This window comes from Nerophis ophidion, linkage group LG18 (assembly GCF_033978795.1).
Source record: "Nerophis ophidion isolate RoL-2023_Sa linkage group LG18, RoL_Noph_v1.0, whole genome shotgun sequence".
Taxonomy (NCBI): Eukaryota; Metazoa; Chordata; class Actinopteri; order Syngnathiformes; family Syngnathidae; genus Nerophis; species Nerophis ophidion.
Genome location: NC_084628.1, coordinates 18,077,914 through 18,097,540, shown reverse-complemented (window position 1 = coordinate 18,097,540; position 19,627 = coordinate 18,077,914). Strand labels below are relative to the sequence as shown.

At 37.7% G+C, this 19,627-nt stretch overlaps 1 protein-coding gene across 1 annotated transcript in view; it reads left to right on the top strand.

Annotated features, from left to right (window-relative positions):
• The window catches only part of pcp4b (Purkinje cell protein 4b), a 76,537-nt gene that overhangs the window by 55,499 nt on the left and 1,411 nt on the right, over window positions 1–19,627 (top strand). The window lies entirely within an intron of this gene.

Here is a 19,627-nt window from a genome sequence, read left to right as displayed (position 1 = left end):
CTGCTTTCCCTCGGTAACTTCCATTTTATTCCCTTATTTCCGGGTGCCTTCATGCTTTGATAGTTTCAGGTATTTTAACTTTCAATAAAAAAATAATTAACATTTTCTCTCGTACTACCGCAGCAGCACGGTTTTTCATCCGGCATAAGACGTCTGTTAATGCATAAAATTCTGGTCTTTCCAGCCAGAATCCTTTCTTTCCATAATCTACCACTATTTTCCTTTATTTCTTAAAGTAAATCAATTTAAAGAAATTACATTTCAATCCTTTTCTATTACTGCGATGAGTTGGCGACTTGTCCAGGGTGTACGCCGCCTTCCACCTGATTGTAGCTGAGATACCGCGACCCAAAAGGAAATAAGCGGTAGAAAATTGATGGATGGATGGATGCTATTCTATTATTAGTTTTTTTAAATAATTATTATCATTACTAATATTGATATTAATATAATTAATATCTGTATTATTATTATTATAAAAGTAATATCGTTATTTACATTAAACGTATTATTGTAAAAACAAAAATGAAAATCCTACTCCTTTTCAGACATATTGTGCAAATGTAACCATGTGAAGTTTCTTAATGTAACCTACAGTATCTAAATATGAATTAATTTCCGGACTACAAGCTGCTACTTTTTTCCTACGCTTCGTACCCTGTGGCTTACACAACGATGCGACTAATCTATGGATTTTTCTTCGCTAACAAATTTTTCCTGTGTAAATATCCCTTTTCACAACAAACTGCTCATAGTCCGATGCGGCTAATATACGGTATGTAAAAATATTGATTTCTGTCCAAATTTAATGACTGCGGTTTATATTCCGATCAATCAATAAATAAATCAAAGACTGATATATAGCCCTTAATCACAAGTGTCTCAAAGGGCTGCACAATCCAAAAAACATCCTTGGCTCAGATCCCACATCAGGGCAAGAAAAAACTCAACCCAATGGGAAACAATGAGAAAGCTTGGAGGGGACATCAAATGCAGAGACGTCCCCAACTGATGCACGGATGAGTGTTTTAACCCGGGCCCCGACTGTGAGGGCAAAATTACTTGTACTCGTTTTAATTGATGATGTTCTTTGAACGGGTCGCCAAAAGTTGTTTATTGGGCTCAGGAATGTGACACTTAGCAAGAGATCTATAATCTGATCAAGCTCTGTCTCCTGTGTCTTTGATGTAACATGTGGACTATAGTTGACCTGGGCATGTGTGTTCCTCTTCCTGACCCCCAGCAGAGCTAAATTGGTCCCCTTTCCTTAGTGGCAGTGTTTTACACAACATTTCTATTTAACACATTCAAGTGTGGCTGTTTTTACACAATTGTGTGTTTGTGGTAATACCATTTATGTATTTAAAAAGGATTGCAAATCTACTGTAAGTGTTAGAATGAATCTTCTGTAGTTGCCATGGCATAAGCTGCATTGGTATAAGAGGAACCCGCGGGGGGTTCCTGTAAAGTAAATATTAGATTACGTCCAATATGAAGACATTTTTTATCATGTAAGTGAAGAACTGCAGGGAGCCTCGCAAAGACATTCAGGGAATGATTGAGGAGGAAAAGAAGGAGTGGGAGGAAGAATAAGTCAGGCAGAGTTTATCGAACATGATGGCTCATGTATTCATGATGAGCTTTTTAAAAGACACATGTCCTATGATTGACACACACACACACACACACACTGACCACATCATCATTGTCGGCATGACAGCGACAAGCATTAGAAATGAGCTCATCCGTCACTTTTGAGTACTTTTTGGTCATATTATGTTGCAGCAGCCTGGAGTCATGATGGCGTGTGCTGGAGCGCTGGGCTGAACCATCCATCAGCAGGCTGCTGCAGTGCTCTTCTAATCCAAATGAATCACCAAAGACAATCCAGCATTTCACACTTTTTTTTTTTTTTTTTGCCTCATCCAAAAGCCAATTTTACTTTGCGGTAACTTAGTTAGATCACGCCATGATTTACAGCGCACTCGTAAGTCACGTCGCGTTTCAACGGCCTGACTCGGCGGGGCAGAATAAGACAAAAACGGCAGGATGCCGTAAATCCTCTGACGAGGATACGCATGATTAGAAAAGTAGACTGACTGTATTTACGCGAGGCCTGCGGTGGGAAATAAAAGCCACGCGCAAATGAATTTACAAATCACGTTTAGCGTTAAGCTCCCTGTCAATACACCTGAGCAGCAGCGAAGTAAACATCGACCAGCAAACTAATGTCTTCTGTGAGTTAGCTCGCTGCAAATCACAGCACTTTTTACTACACACTTTGTGCAATTATATGGATAATCACTTTAGGCAAAGAGTGAGACAAATCTGTACCGCAGTGCGAGTATGCAAATTTCATAATAACTTTGTATAAGTGGCTTTGAAAAGCGATTTGGGTTTGAAAAAATGTCTTTATTTCAGTGTCTATTAGAGGAAATACAGTGTGAAAGGGGTTCTGACTTACAAGCAATTTTCCCCATAGCAAATATTGGATATGGCAATCATCTGTTCTAGTGTTAAACTGTCCCTGATAAATTACCGTATTTCCCGGACTATGGAGTTCGCCGGTTTTTAAGCGGCACCCATTAATACAAACCCCATTTCCATATGAGTTGGGAAATTGTGTTAGATGTAAATATTTACAAAATAAAATTATTTGCATATCATTTTCAACCAATATTCAGTTGAATATGCTACAAAGACAACATATTTGATGTTCAAAGTGATAAACATTTGTTTTTTTTCGCAAATAATCATTAACTTTAGAATTTGATGCCAGCAACATGTGACGAAGAAGTTGGGAAACACTTATTTGGAACATCCCACAGGTGTGCAGGCTAATTGGGAACAGGTGGGTGCCATGGTTGGGTATAAAAACAGCTTCCCAAAAAATGCTCAGTCTTTCACAAAAGAGGATGGGGCGAGGTACACCCCTTTGTCCACAACTGCATGAGCAAATAGTCAAACAGTTTAAGATCAACGTTTCTCAAAGTGCAATTGCAAGAAATTTAGGGATTTCAACATTTACGGTTCAAAATATCATTAAAAGGTTCAGAGAATCTGGAGAATTCACTCCACGTAAGCGGCATGGCCGGAAACCAACATTGAATGATCGCGACCTTCGATACCTCAGATGGCACTGTATCAAAAACCGTCGTCAATCTCTATAGGATATCACCACATGGGCTCAGGAACACTTCATAAAACCACTGTGACTAAATACAGTTTGTCAAAACATCTGTAAGTGCAAGTTAAAGCTCTACTATGCAAAGCGAAAGCCATTTATCAACAACATCCAGAAAAGCCGCTGCCTTCTCTGGGCCCGAGATCATCTAAGATGGACTGATGCAAAGTGGGAAAGTGTTTTTGGAAACTGTGGACATTTGTGTCCTCAGGAACAAAGAGGAAAAGAACCGTCTGGATGGTTATAGGCGCAAAGTTCAAAAGCCAGCATGTGTGATGGTATGGGGGTGCATTAGTGCCCAAGGCATGGGTAACTTACACATCTGTGAAAGCACCATTAATGCTGAAAGGTACATACAGATTTTGGAGCAACATATGTTGTCATCCAAGCAACGTTATCATGGACACCCATGCTTATTTCAGCAAGACAATGCCACACCACGTGTTACATCAGCGTGGCTTCATAGTAAAAGAGTGCGGGTACTAGACTGGCCTGCCTGTCATCCAGACCTGTCTCCCATTCAACATTTTGAAGCCTAAAATACGACAACAGAGACCCCGGACTGTTGAACAACTTAAGCTGTACATCAAGCAAGAATGGGAAAGAATTCCACCTGAAAAGCTTCAAAAATGTGTCTCCTTGAGTGTTGTTAAAAGAAAAGGTGATGTAACACAGTGGTGAACATGCCTTTTCCCAACTACTTTGGCATGTGTTGCAGCCATGAAATTCTAAGTTAATTATTATTTGCAAAAAAAAAAAAAAAGTTTATAAGTTCGAACATCACATATCTTGTCTTTGTAGTGCATTCAATTGAATATGGGTTGAAAATGATTTGCAAATCATTGTATTCCGTTTATATTTACATCCAACACAATTTCCCAACTCATATGGGAACTGGGTTTGTATTTGAAAAAAGCATTATGTATCAGTACAGTACCGTATTTTTCGGACTATAAGTCGACGTTTTTTTCATACTTTGGCCGTGGGTGCGACGTATGTGTATGTATGACTTATGTGTGAAATTATTAACACATTACCATAAAATCCATCCATCCATTTTCTACCGCTGGTCGCGGGTGTCTATCTCAGCTACAATCGGGAGGAAGGCGGGTTACACCCCGGACAGAGCCAACACAGATAGACAGACAACATTCACACTCACATTCACACACTAGGGCCAATTTAGTGTTGCCAATCAACCTATCCCCAGGTGCATGTCTTTGGAGGTGGGAGGAAGCCGGAGTACCCGGAGGGAACCCACGCATTCACGGGGAGAACATGCAAACTCCACACAGAAAGATCCCGAGCCTGGATTTGAACCCAGGACTCCAGGACCTTCGTATTGTGAGGGAACCCACGCAGTCATATCAAATAATATTATTTATCTCATTCGCGTGAGCGACGAAGACAATGTCCGCAATCGTCACACACACATCAGAAATCGTCACTCACACGCCAACCAATGAGAATTCAGCGGGGGTCGGGTCATGGCAGTAGTGCATTGTGGGTCATGATATGCTAACTGCTATATGCTATACGCTACTGCAGAGGTGGGTAGAGTAGCCAGAAATTGTACTCAAGTAAGAGTACTGTTATTTCAGAGATTTAATACTCAAGTAAAAGTAAGGAGTAGTCACCCAAATATTTACTTGAGTAAAAGTAAAAAGTATGTTGTGAAAAAACTACTCAAGCACTGAGTAATTGATGAGTAACCTGATTACGGCAACAAATAATGCACAAAAACATAAAAATAGCAATGAGCAAATTCAGAGCTAGGAATATCTCTTAAGCAACTAAAACAATAACATATATTAAATAGTAGTACATTAAAATAAAATAAAAAAAAATGGCACATTGAGCCACAATAACTTAACAGCACCATAGCCTCAGGAGGCATTCATTGATTTGATTGATTGATTGATTGATTGATTGAAACTTGTATTAGTACATTGACCACTAAATGGTAACACCCCAATAAGTTTTACAACGTTTATCAATTACTTAATAAGTGACCAAGTCGAGGTGATCTACTTCATATATACATATACATACACACATATCATTTATACACACACATATCATATATACACACATATATATATATATATATATATATATATATATATATATTTATATATATATATATATATATACAGTATATAATGTATATTTATTTATTTTGCCGTTTTTGTTGACATGTTAAAGGTGTTTTAATGAATATACATGCATGTTTAACACATAGATTGCTATCTTTCATGAAGACAAGAATATAAGTTAGTATATTACCTGATTCTGATGACTTGCATTGATTGGAATCAGACAGTATTGATGGTAACGTCCACGTTTGCAAATGGAGGAAAAAAAAGTTCCTCATTTCTGTCTAATACTACATGAAAGTCGTTGGTTTTTGGCATCTTATTAGTCGGGCTTCCATATTCGTTTTTATACACTTTACAAGAAATACATTGGCGGCAAACTAGTAGTTTACTAGCTTGTTTGCGCTGGCTTTCGGAGACTCTTATTTTGTTAGTGCAAGCGCGATGGATCGGCGCTTTTATTGTGAAGACAGGAAGTGTGCGATCGGCTTTTGACGGGAAGTACGGTTGAAATAAAAAGTGTCTTTTTTCCTTTACACTTTTGATTGATTGATTGATTGATTGACACTTTTATTAGTAGATTGCACAGTACAGTACATATTCCCTACAATTGACCACTAAATGGTAACACCCCAATAAGTCTTTCAACTTGTTTAAGTCGGGTCATGTGACCGCCTGGCTCTGTTTGGTCCAACGTCACCAGTGACTGCATGTGATTGGTGAAACGCAGGCATGCGTAGATCCTACTTTGAAGCTCTGTCATAAACCAAAACAAACATTAACAGATCGATAAAAAAAAGTAGCGAGTAGTGAGCTGAATGTAGATAAATGGAACGGAGTAAAAGTAGCGTTTCTTCTCTATAAATATACTCAAGTAAAAGTATGTTGCATAAAAACTACTCGTAGAAGTACAATTTATCCCGAAAGTTACTCAAGTAAATGTAACGGAGTAAATGTAGCGCGTTACTACCCACGTCTGCGCTACTGCCAGAGCTTTTTAAAATGGATCACATTAACATTGGCGGTAACTTGTAAAAATTGAGAAGGACTGAACTAAAATGGCACCGAAAAGGAAATCATATACTGCAGATTACAAGCTGGACGTAGTGAAATATGCTGCAGAGAACAGCAATCGAGCAGCAGAAAGAAAGGACGCTACCGGGGCGCATACCAGAGGCAACTCTGAGGAAGATTTCATCAGATTTAGCGATCGGGAATGACAGATCGTTTGGTAAACGTATAGAATGTTCTATATGTTGTAGTTATTTGAATGACTCTTGCCATAATATGTTATGTTAACATACCAGGCACCTTCTCAGTTGGTTATTTATGCGTCATATAACGTACACTTATTCAGCCTGTTGTTCACTATTCTTTATTTATTTTAAATTGCCTTTCAAATGTCTATTCTAGGTGTTGAGTTTTATCAAATACATTTCCCCAAAAATGCGACTTATACTCCATTGCGACGTATATATGTTTTTTTCCTTGTTTATTGTGCATTTTCGGCCAGTGGGACTTATACTCCGGAGCGACTTATAGTCCGAAAAATACAGTATATTAGCCAGCCCAGACTATAAGCCGCGGATATATATATATATATATATATGTATATATGTTGTGAAATGAGTTATTTACAGTGAACAAATTTGTACCGTCATTGTTTCCAAACGGTGCCTGTAACAAGGCAGTAAAACGGGATATCAGACAAAACAGAAGTCATAGTCATGGACCCACTAGCTGCGGAAACTGGTTCGTCAATCAGTTAAAGGGGAACATTATCACCAGACCTATGTAAGCGTCAATATATACCTTGATGTTGCAGAAAAAAGAACATATGTTTTTTTAACCGATTTCCGAACTCTAAAAGGGTGAATTTGGCGATTTAAACGCCTTTCAATTGTTCGCTGTCACCCGTGACGTTACAATGGGAAGCGAGCCACCATTTTCTCAAACACATTACACACACAAGTCGAATCAGCTCTGCTATTTTCCGTTTTTTCGACTGTTTTCCGTACCTTGGAGACATCATGCCTCGTCGGTGTGTTGTCGGAGGGTGTAACAACACGATCAGGGACGGATTCAAGTTGTCTTACGTGGAGTGTGCATCGATTAGCACGGCATGCTAATCGATGCTAACATGGCAGAAATGGCAAGAATGTGTGGGTATCCTGCGACACTCAAAGCAGATGCATTTCCAACGATAAAGTCAACGAAATCACAAAGGTGAGTTTTGTTGATGTTATTGACTTATGTGCTAATCAGACATATTTTGTCACGGCATGACTGCCAGCTAATCGATGCTAACATACTATTTAGGCTAGCTGTATGTACATTTGTAGCTATATTTGCATCCAGCCTTTCCCTCCACCCACATTTAATGCCAAACAAACACTTACCAATCGACAGATTTAAGTTGCTCCAGTGGTCAAAAGATGCAATCGTTGGTGAGAAGGCGATCGCCGAATAGCTCCAATAGGTATTCGCTCAATAGCTTCAGTTTCTTCTTCAATTTCGTTTTTGCTATCTGCCTCCACACTCCAACCATCCGTTTCAATACATGTGTAATCTGTTGAATCGCTTAAGCCGCTGAAATCCGAGTCTGAATCCGAGCTAATGTCGTTATATCTTGCTGTTCTATCCGCCATGTTTGTTTGTATTTGCATCACTATGTGACGTCACAGGAAAATGGACGGGTGGATTTACAGATAGCGAAAATCAGGCACTTTAAAGCCTTTTTTCGGGATATTCCATGATGGGTAAAATTTTGAAAAAAACTTCGAAAAATAAAATAAGCCACCGGGAACTGATTTTTATTGGTTTTAACCCTTCTGAAATTGTGATAATGTTCCCCTTTAAACAGATTCAATAACTCCACGGTGACCTTTTTGGTGAATTTACTGAGGAATTTGTGAAACTGAAACAATACAAAAAAGAATGCTGTTGTAAGTTAATAATACTAACACACACATTCGTCAACGTGTTAGCATATTAGCTAATGCTAACGACGCTAGCATCATTACATCACGATAGCATGCTCAAATATGCATGAAAAAAGTCCTACAGACATCACACATGGGGCGGTTTAGTTTGTTATATTGTAAAACTTAGAAATGTTGCTCGGAGTAATAATGAATAATCCATACGAGTAGAAATGCTCTGGACGGCTAGAAGGCTGAATGGTACTCTGGTTGGAAAATAAAAAGCACTTCCGGTAAATGGAAGGACAGCACTTGCAGTGAGCAAACCCATCCAAAAAATGACACAATAGCACACACAATAAAACAATCTCTCAGTGTTTTTGCTTAATTTTTTTTATTACATTATTTTTATCGTGAACCGTGACCCCAGGAATCGATATTGAATCGAATCGTGGGACACCCAAGGATTTGCATCCCTAGTACAATAATAGAGACAAAGGCATCATTAAATGAGAAAAAGCTGACAAGTTTATATTAATAATGAATTTAAAAAAAAAAACGTATACGTATGCATGCATGCTTTGGAGCCGCTGCCTGGAAAGAAAATAATGTTCGCCATGGTGCCCTTCTAACTTGCCTCGGTGCCCTAAAATATGAGCCCTCCTTTAAGGCAACACTTGCCTTGACCTTAAAAAGTTCAAATTCGATGCCTATAAGCTATTTGTTGATATTTTGATGAAATTGACCTCTTCAAGGGTGTTCTAGTTTATGACCCTAAAATTATTTATACGTACATGTGTTCATGTTGTCTACTCCATTTGCAGCATATCCTCTTGAGAACCAGTGCCTTCTGCAGTGGACTTTTTTTATTTTCGTTTGTTAGTTAGTTATAGTGAGAAAAAAACCCACTATCAATTTGTGTACCTACCGTATTTTTCGGACCTTAAGTCGCAGTTTTTTTCATGCGACTTATACTCAGGAGCGACTTATGTGTAAAATTATTAACACATTACTGTAAAATATTAAATAATATACTTATACTCGGAAAAATACGGTACTATGTGTCTTATGGAACCTTCATCTAACCAGTCTTCCTTTAGCATGTAGTCTGCTGGAGTAAGCTCCTCTTTGTGAACAAGCCCAGGAATAATTTGACTGAGCTCACCTTTCGAGATCAAAGTCATCCTTGTTTTTTTGTTTTTTTTATAAATAGATAGCAGCAGGCTCTCAGCGATGATGACCCACTTCCTGCAAACGTTTTTAATTAGCTCTACTGTAACGTCTACTTGTTTGTGGTGAATTCATCTCCTGCTTATTTGGAGTTATTCCATGCCAGAAAGAACTCAAACTGCTTCTTTTTTTTCTCTCTTTGTACACACATTTAGCGCACGTTCAACCCGAACGCGGAAAATTTGACAGAGTGCGAGTTAGCAAGCGAGCCTGCAGTGGTGATCAATATCGTCCTTCATGTGTATCCGCGTATCGATCGCTCCTGCAGGGCGCCCTCACACTTTGCTCGCACTTCAAGGCTGTTTGATGGATGAGGGGTCACTTTTTGACTTTCACATACCGATTTCTACATTAAACACACATCCTGGCAGGGCAACATACGCAAACATGCATATACTTTTTTGGGTATGTTGGCACAGCCAGAGATTTTATTCAGTTGTTTTTTTTATACCTTAGGAAGAATTTACTTTTGTTTTAGTGACACTAAAACAAAAGGAGACGGCACAGAGGCAGGGACGTCATTTAGCTCTAGGCGTGTTTATTAATACAACAAAATGATGTGTGTAATAAATCCAGATACGTATGGTGTGACTATGTGTTGTGTTTAACTGAGTGTTACCAGGAGTTGTTGAAGATGCGTGTTGAGCGAGATGCGGTAGACAGGGAGGGCAAGGCAGTCTCAGAACCTGAGGGAATTCGGGGAGACGAGACACACTGCTCGAAACCAGAAAATGGAGGAACGCTGCGGGATGATGACACAGGACACAAGACGATGAGCCCAGAGGAGGAACACAGAGAGAGCGAATGCACATAGGGAGAGAGATAGAGAGGTGCAGGCTTGCTGTACCATACACGGAGCTATGTTCTGGCCCTGGAACGCAGGTTGCGCTGGCTTAAGAAGTGTGAAACCTCATTAGCTTCAGGTGTGTAGATTGCAGATTGAATGCAGCCACGTAGGCACGCGCCAGGGCATGCCCAGAGATACGCTTAGCGGAGCGCACTGAGGAATGCGTAGTGACAGTTAGTAGTTTTGAACCTTAAAAATGCTGACTGATCAACAGAGGTTCACTTCTTGTTGTATGTATAACAGTTTGGAAGCATTGAAATTAGGGATGTCATGATCATTTTTTGCCTGTGTTTCCAATCCGATTTTTTTTTGGTCCTCAAATCCTCCTATCCTTTGAGAATAGCTCAGTGGTTCTCACACTTTTTTTTTTCTCACCTCAGAAAACACTCCAAATACTACCTTAATGACTAGTATTAAAGTACAGTAGCGTTGTAGGCCTAAGTATTCATCAAAAACAAGGCAGAGGTTTTATTTAACAGGTATATTTAACATTTTTGGCCACTGTAATATTACACACAGATTGAACAGTGAGACTGTTTTTAAATATTTAATTAGGTGATTATTTGACCTACCAGTAGATGGAGCCTGTGTACCACACTTTGAGAATAGCTGCAATTGTTGGGTTGCAATTTATATGAGTCATTAATAATATCGACATCTCGATTGATCGCTCTACTTTACATCGAAGCTTTAACGTTAGCCTCTTGTGTCATAATGCTTGGTGTGTGTGTGTAACATGCTTAGACATTCTTTTTTCTATAGTCCTCCAGTTATAACAGTACATGTAAGAAAACATTTATTTTTTTCATTTTCCGCTGTGGTGGTGATTATTAGTACAGTATCTTAGAAGCAGCTTTGCACTCTGGACAGACGACAAGGGCCGGTGTTCTAGCAAGGCATGCACCCTCTTGGAATTCATGCAACTTCTGCCTGTGTGGAATATGAAAACATAATCGTGTCATGCATCCCCTTTAAAGGAAAATTTTGTGCAAGTATAAACTTTAGCAACGTAAACACTTGAACACAGCTGCGGTAAAGATGTGTAAAAAAAAAAAGGCAAATATCGGCCCCCAATCCCATCACATCATCTATAATTCTAATTTTATGATGTACCTCACAAGAGTGTTTCTCATACACGACAGCCCATAGAAAAACGCTCAAAAAGGTGCTTGACCCTCTTGCCACACCCGCCGGATTAAAGATGTTTTTTATGTTCTCAAATTGGAGAAGATTAGGCTCACATGGAATGGTTGTTCTGCAAAGTTTCAACAACTGTGATGTGTCCTCCAGAGATATGTAGGAGAAACTGAACTCCAAATTAACCCTGATTGAAACACAACTGGGATGTGGGTGGTTGATGAGCCTTTTTTGTGCTTGTTGGTTGTTCTATCTCTCTAAGGCGGTTCAGGAATGACGCTTTCTGTGGTTTTATGTTGACATCCGTCTGTGGTTCCATTTTGTCTGTTTATTTCTTATATTTCTTTTATTTTCTTTATTTATTATTAATGGTATTACTATTACTGTTTTTTTAGTGTGTGTATATATATATATACACATATATGTATATACGTATGTGTATATATATGTATATACGTATATATATGTATATGTGTATATGTATATATATATATATATATATATATATGTGTATATGTATATATATATATATATATATAAATATATATATATATATGTATATACGTATATATGTATATACATATATACGTATATATGTATATATATGTATATACGTATGTGTATATGTATATACGTATATATGTATATATATATATATATATATATGTATATACATATATGTATTTATATATAAATATATGTATATACATATATGTATGTATGTAGTTTTATTTTACTTGTTGGGGGAACAGCAGTTGATGTATTTGCATTTAGTACTTTTGGCAATTGTTTTTTTCAGTAAAAACTCAATAAACAAATGTTTAAAAAATGGGGGCCTGGCAATGGTCTCCAAAGTGAATATTTATTAGGCCAGTGAATCTTTGGGCACCACATGATTCCATTTTAATTCCTGGGGGTAAAGATTCGATTCAGAATCGATTCTCGATTGGGTGCCAGTTCTATGATTAACTACATTGCTTCATAAAACAGATAAAGGTCAAGTGTTAAGACTTTTACTCAGGTTTGGGTTGGAGCTGGGATTAAGGTTAATAGTAGGGCTCAGGCAAAGTTTAGGTTTAGTTCAGAATAAGGCTGCAAGGTCTGAGATAAATTGTCTGTCTTTCTTCATGAACGTCTGAATGCGAAAACTGCTTGACAGATTATCGGGGAAATATATATATATATATATATATATATATATATATATATATATATATATATATATATATATATATATAGATGTATATATATAGATGTATAGATATATGTGTAATTGTTACACTTAAAAATCAAGTAGCAAATTTTTCGACATCCATAAAATGTATGCAGAATTTTGACCAAAGCATTACCATTACAGGTAGGGTTGCCAACTCCCTTAAAAAGAATAATGGACACCTTTGTGGGGCTGGTCGACCTAATGTTTTTGTTTGCCTTCTTTATTTGTATGTAAGGAGTTGTATTTGATTTGCAATGGCTGAGTGGAGGCAACTGGACTTGATCAGACATGCTGTCATTAATTGGTTTAGCCTCAGCTTGCATCAAAGCTGTATTCTATGGAATCTATTGATGTTTTCATGCTATTTTTTATTCTCACGGTAAATAAAAGTATGAGACAAAGTGCGTCCCTTAAGAGCTCAATACGGAATATGTACTTTTGTTTCTAAATAATAGAACATTTTCGTTTTTCAAACGACGATTGTCAACCCTCATAACCCGTAATGTAGACCACAAGGAAGTGTTTTAAATGTGAAAAAAAAAAATCCTAATATGACATTGGACAGTACACAGTAGCTTACTATCCTGCAAATGTAGTAAATGCAATTGCTGAGATTTAGCATCTCTATTAAGGGACTCAGATTCAGTTTTAAGTAAATCTCTTTTAGAAGCCTCTTAAGCCGAAATAAATAGTGTGAAACACTGCATTACATTACCTTAAGCTGCATTTTGACTTTCCCGATCCGTCTCACTTGTCTCAAGGTCTGTAAGTCAGTTTTCATGCGTCTCGTCCACAAATCCCTCTCATGGCCTGACTGCTTTTTAAGCGGTGAGATCAATAAAGAGTCACACATTTCACGTCTCTCCGGGGACACTTTTTGAAAAGACATTCTGAAAGACGGCCAAGCGAGGATGGCCTCATGGTGTCACTTGTGAACCCATTTCATCTTCACGGTGGAAGAAATTGGCACCATGCCTGGGAGTCATGTCAGTACCTTGCATCTTTTGGCGCAAGTTGTTATCACGCAGCAAAACACTTTACATAAACAGCCCCCTCGGTGGAAATGGCCTGACGGCAGATATTATGTGCAGACAGGGACACTGATGGTGCTGCCAGAGGAAATAGATTGAAACTGGAAAGACATCCTCAGACTGAGAGTGATCCGTCACTGTCGCATTCAGACATTCATGAAGAAAGACAGACAATTTATCTCAGGCCTTGCAGCCTGATTCTGAACTTAACCTAAACTTTACCCGAGCCTTACTATTAACCTTAATCCCAGCCCCATCCCAAACCTGAGTAAAAGTCTCAACACTTGACCTAACTACAAGGAAAACTATAACGCTAAATTTTACTACAGCGCAAACCCCAAACGTTAAGCCAAACCCTATTCTTAGTTAGAAACCCAAACCCTGGCTGTCCCCTGCTTCTCCTGTGCCTTGTCCTTTGCTGTCTATGGCCTGCCGCTGGCTCTGGGGGTTCTGTCGCTGGCTGGATCCTTTTATGGAGGATGCCTGTGCGTGACTTTGTTTGATTGATTGTTTGATTGAGACTTTTATTAGAAGATTGCACAGTTCAGTACATATTCCGTACAATTTACCACTAAATGGTAACACCCGAATACGTTTTTTAACTTGGACCCCGAGGTCCACGTTAATTAATTCATGGTTTAACGTGGGGAAACTGGTGCACAGACGGTTACCACACGATCCTTGACAGAATCGGGTCAGGGTCCAGTGGCATGGAGTCCAAGACGACTGGGGACCCTTTTCTGTTGCAGCCTTCCTCCGCTATTGCAGCCGTTGTGGTAGTTCTTAAATCGACCGTCTTCCGCCTGCTCCGCCGTTGAGGTCTTCACCGTATCCCTGGCATATGCAAGCATATACAGTACAGGCCAAAAGTTTGTACTGTATGAACTATGAATGAACACATGTGGAGTTATGTACTTAACAAAATAAGGTGAAATAACTGGAAACATGTTTTATATTCTAGTTTCTTCAAAACAGCCACACTTTGCTCTGATTACTTTTTTTGCACACTCTTGACATTCTCTCGATGAGCTTCGAGAGGTAGTTACCTGAAATGGTTTTCACTTCACAGGTGTGCTTTAAGCTCAACTTAATTGTAACAAGGTTTGTGTCTATAGATATAACTATGGTTGTATCGATAGATATAACTATTGTTGTGCTGGCTGTGTCCATAAATATAACATTGGTTGTGTCTGTGGATATAATAATGGTTGTTTCCATAGATATAACTATTGGTGTGTTTATAGATGTAACTATAGTTGTGTCCATAAATATAACTATGGTTATGTCCATAAATATAACTGTTGTGTCCATACTGTATAACTATGATTGTGTCCATAGATATAACTACTGTTGTGTCCATAGATATACTGTAACTATGGTTGTGTTTATAGATGTAACTATGATCGTATCCACAGATATAACTATTGTTGTGTTTATAGATGTAACTATAGTTGTGTCCATAAATATAATTATGGTTGTGTCCATAGATCTAACTATGGCTGTGTCTATAAATATAACAATGGTTGTGTTTTCAAGCTTGCCTCTGGTGAGGGCGGTCGCAATTCTCTCCGTTCCCTCCTTCCCTGCTTGCTCTTTGCGTCATGTCTTTGTCTGAACTTTTTTAAAGCCTCTTTCTTTGCGCTGTCCTCTAATCCAAATATCAATATGAATATGATCAGCTGGAGTCTTGACGCAATTGACACAGTCTTTTCGACAAGAAAAAGAGGTTCGGAGGAGCCTGGCTGCCCTAATTGCTGCGGGGTACGTGAGCGACTCCTGGAATACATGGAGGATGATGTGCCTCTCAGCCCTTTCCATCGAGGACTTTGAAGACATCTACCTATTTGGAGCTGTGATCGCGGGTCACTTGCTGATCGAGCTGGGCATTGCTCTGGTGTATAGACAAATTCGGAAGACGATGGCAGCCACTCAAGGTGCCCAACGGCTTTTCAACGCAATGGAAGGATTGGGTCGGGCTGTGGGAACACAGACTGGAGCGTTTTCTGAGTTGAATCGCAAAATGGATCTCATCTTGGAAAAGTTTGCAGATAAGTCACTATTTCTGTCTTTTCGAAGAAAAACAACTTCTTCATCTTCGATTTGGACTCCCTTGAATGGCCTTGACACAGGAACAGGCTGTTCTGAAGAAAATCTCCCGAGGACTCCTCAAAGATAGACACTTTTGACCTTCCTTTTTGTCAACAACACTTGCAGTCGAACTTTGATCAGCCTCAGTCATACAAAAACATTCATCTTCTCTCCCACGTTAATTGGGCATACTGTATATGCACACATACCTTTGAAATCAACGCCTTCACCACTGCTTAATTCCTCTGGGGCTGTGGATGGCTGAGCAGCACTATACAGCGGCAGCGAGTCTCCTCAAACCCACCCCCTCCCTCTGTTGCAAGTTGGTGTGATATACGTACCATGTCTAAATGTGTGCCATGCTATGTGAGGTTTTTTCCTTGGACTCAGTCTGTACCCCTAGCCTTAGACTAATATTTTTTTTACTCCCTCCCCCTTTCCCAATGTCACCCTTTTCTCATCTTTTTAAGGAGCGCCATAACTGGCTGATCCGTTGGCGGTCTTGTCTTGTCCTCCCTTGTAACGTATGTCTGCTCTTAGCGGGACTTGTACCAAAAAATCAATCTCATTTTACTTGTGCAATGACAACGATTCTATTCTATTCTTTATACTATAGATATAACTATCGTTGTGTCTATAGATATAACAATGGTTTTGTCCAGAAATATAACAATGGTTTTGACTATAGATATAACAATGTTTGTGTCCAGAAATATAACATAGGTTGTGTCTATAGATTTAACTATGATTGTGTCCATAGATATGACAAAGGTGTTTATAGATATAACAATGGTTTTGTCGATAGATATAACTATTGTTGTGTCCATAGATACACTGTAACTATTGTTGTGTTTGTAGATGTAACTATGGTCGTATCCCCTATATATAACTATTGCTGTGTTTATAGATGTAACTATACTTGTGTCTATAAATATAACTATGGTTGTGTCTATAGATATAACTATTGTTGTGTCCATAGATATAGTGTAACTATGGTTGTGTTTATAGATGTAACTATGGTCATATCCATAGATATATCTATGGTTGTGTCCATAGATATAACAATGGTTATCTGTATAAAAAAAAGCAATGGTTGTGTCTATACTATAGATATAACTATCGTTGTGTCTATTGATAAAACAATGGTTTTGTCAAGAAATAAAACCATGGTTTTGACCACAGATATAACAAAGTTTTTGTCTATAGATTTAACTATGGTTGTGTCCATAGATATGACAAATGTTGTGTCTATAGATATAACAATGGTTTTGTCCATAGATATACTATGGTTGTCCATTAATATAACAAAGGTTGTGTCCATAGATATAACAAAGGTTGTGTCTATAGATATAACAATGGTTGTGTCTATAAAGATAATTATGGTTGTGTTTATAGATGTAACTATTGTTGTGTCTGCAGTCAACATTCTAGTAACTCAAATGTATGCACGCGACTTTAAGCATAACAAAAAGCGAGCGACGAGTCACATCTTAACATATTTTTAAGTTGCTGTATCTCCACTCTTCCTCCAGACGGTCCAGATGCTCATAGTTTGTATTCATCAATGAGATTTCTGTGCGGTGGTGAGTCAGTGATGAAGGTCACAACTCAATCGTCAGTTCTTCCCGGCTGCAAACAAGCAGCAATCATTGGAGAACTGAAAAAGTCGATATCAATTAATGTAGCATCGGAATCTTGTCTTGACACAGCAGTTAGTGATCCAGCCTCCGGCAGCAAGATACAGGAAGTCAGGGCCGGTCTCGGGGGATGAAAGTGGGATTAGCGACAGTGTCAATCCACGCGTTATCGCCTCGCTTTGCTGTGCCGCCCTCAGCGCTTTCTGGTGCTTCCTAATTAGTCCGTCTGCATGTTCTATCAGCTTTACATTACATTGCATTGGTTGGGGTTACTCTGCATTACATTTTATTACATAACATGACATATTACTTTACATTTCATTACGTTACATTACATTACATTACATGACATGACTTATTACTTTACATTACGTTACATTACATGACATGACATATTATTTTACGTTACATTACATGACATGACATATTACTTTACATTACGTTACGTTACATTACATGAAATTTGACTTTAAATTACATTGCATTACATAACATTGCATATTATGTTACGTTACATTACATGACATGAAATATTACTTTACATCACAATACATGACATGACATTTTACATTACATTACATTACATTACGTTACTTTACATATACATGACATGACGTTATTTTACATTACATTACATGACTTATTACTTTACATTACATTACATGACATGACATATTACTTCACATTACGTTGCATTACATTACATGACATGACATAGTACTTTACATTACATTATGTTACATTGCATTACATACAATTGCATATTATGTTACATTACATTACATTGCATGACATATTACTTTAAATTACATTAAGTTACATTGCATTACATAACATTGCATATTATGTTACATTACATGACATGACATGACATATTACTTTAAATTACATTGCATGACATGACATATTACTTTACTTCACATTACGTTACGTTACATAACATTATATATTACATTACATTACATTACACGCATATTACTTTACTTTACATTATGTTACATTACATTACTTGACATATTGCGTTACATTACATTGCATGACATGACATATTACGTTACATTACATCACATGACATGACATATTACTTTACATTACATTACGTTACATTGCTTTACATTACTTTGCATATTATGTTACATTACATTACATGCCGTGACATATTACTTTATATTACATTACGTTACATTACATTACATAACATGACATATTACATTACATTACATGACATGACATTGACATATTACGTTACATTACATTGCATGACATGAAATATTACTTTACATTAAATTACATGACATGACATATTACTTTACTCCGCCCACCGCCCGAATGCAGCTGAGATAGGCTCCAGCGACCCCCCGCGACCCCGAAAGGGACAAGCGGTAGAAAATGAATGGATGGATGGACATATTACTTTACATAACATTACGTTACATTACATTACATAAAATGACATGTTACGTTACATTACATTACAGAACATTTTATGTTTTGTTACATTACATTACGTGACATATTACATTGCATTACATGACATGACATATTACTTTACATTACATTATGTTACATAACATGACATATTACATTATATTAAATGACATGACATATTACATTGCATGACATGACATTACTTTACATAACATTATGTTACGTTACATCACATAACATTACATTACAAAGCATGACATATTACGTTACATTACATAACATGGCATATTAAGTTACATTACCTTACATGATATGACATATTACTTTACATTACGTTACATTACACGACATGACATATTACGTTACATCACATTACATTGTTAGGGTCACTTTGCATTGCATTGAATGACATACAATTACATGACATTACATACCATAATATTACATTACATTACTTTACATGTCTGAGTCTCACTGGTGTTCACAAATGTGTCATGACCTTTTAAACCCGGAATAACTCCATCTTTATTAACATATTCTCTTCTGACCCTAAGATGGTTGATCCGATTTAAGTCCCAGTAATAGCGATGTTTCGCAATGGTACGACTGTACTGTATGCATAACTATTGTTATTCATTTCCTAATTTTGAAGTCATATAATCCGATCTGCTGAGACTTGTTTGAAGTTGTTCATGCATTATTAATGTGAGCCTTGAAATACATAAACTTTTACTTTTTTTTTTGGATTACAGTCGGTTTGGTTTTGTCAGCGTTCCAAAGAGGATTAACAAGAGGAATACAATCCATGAATC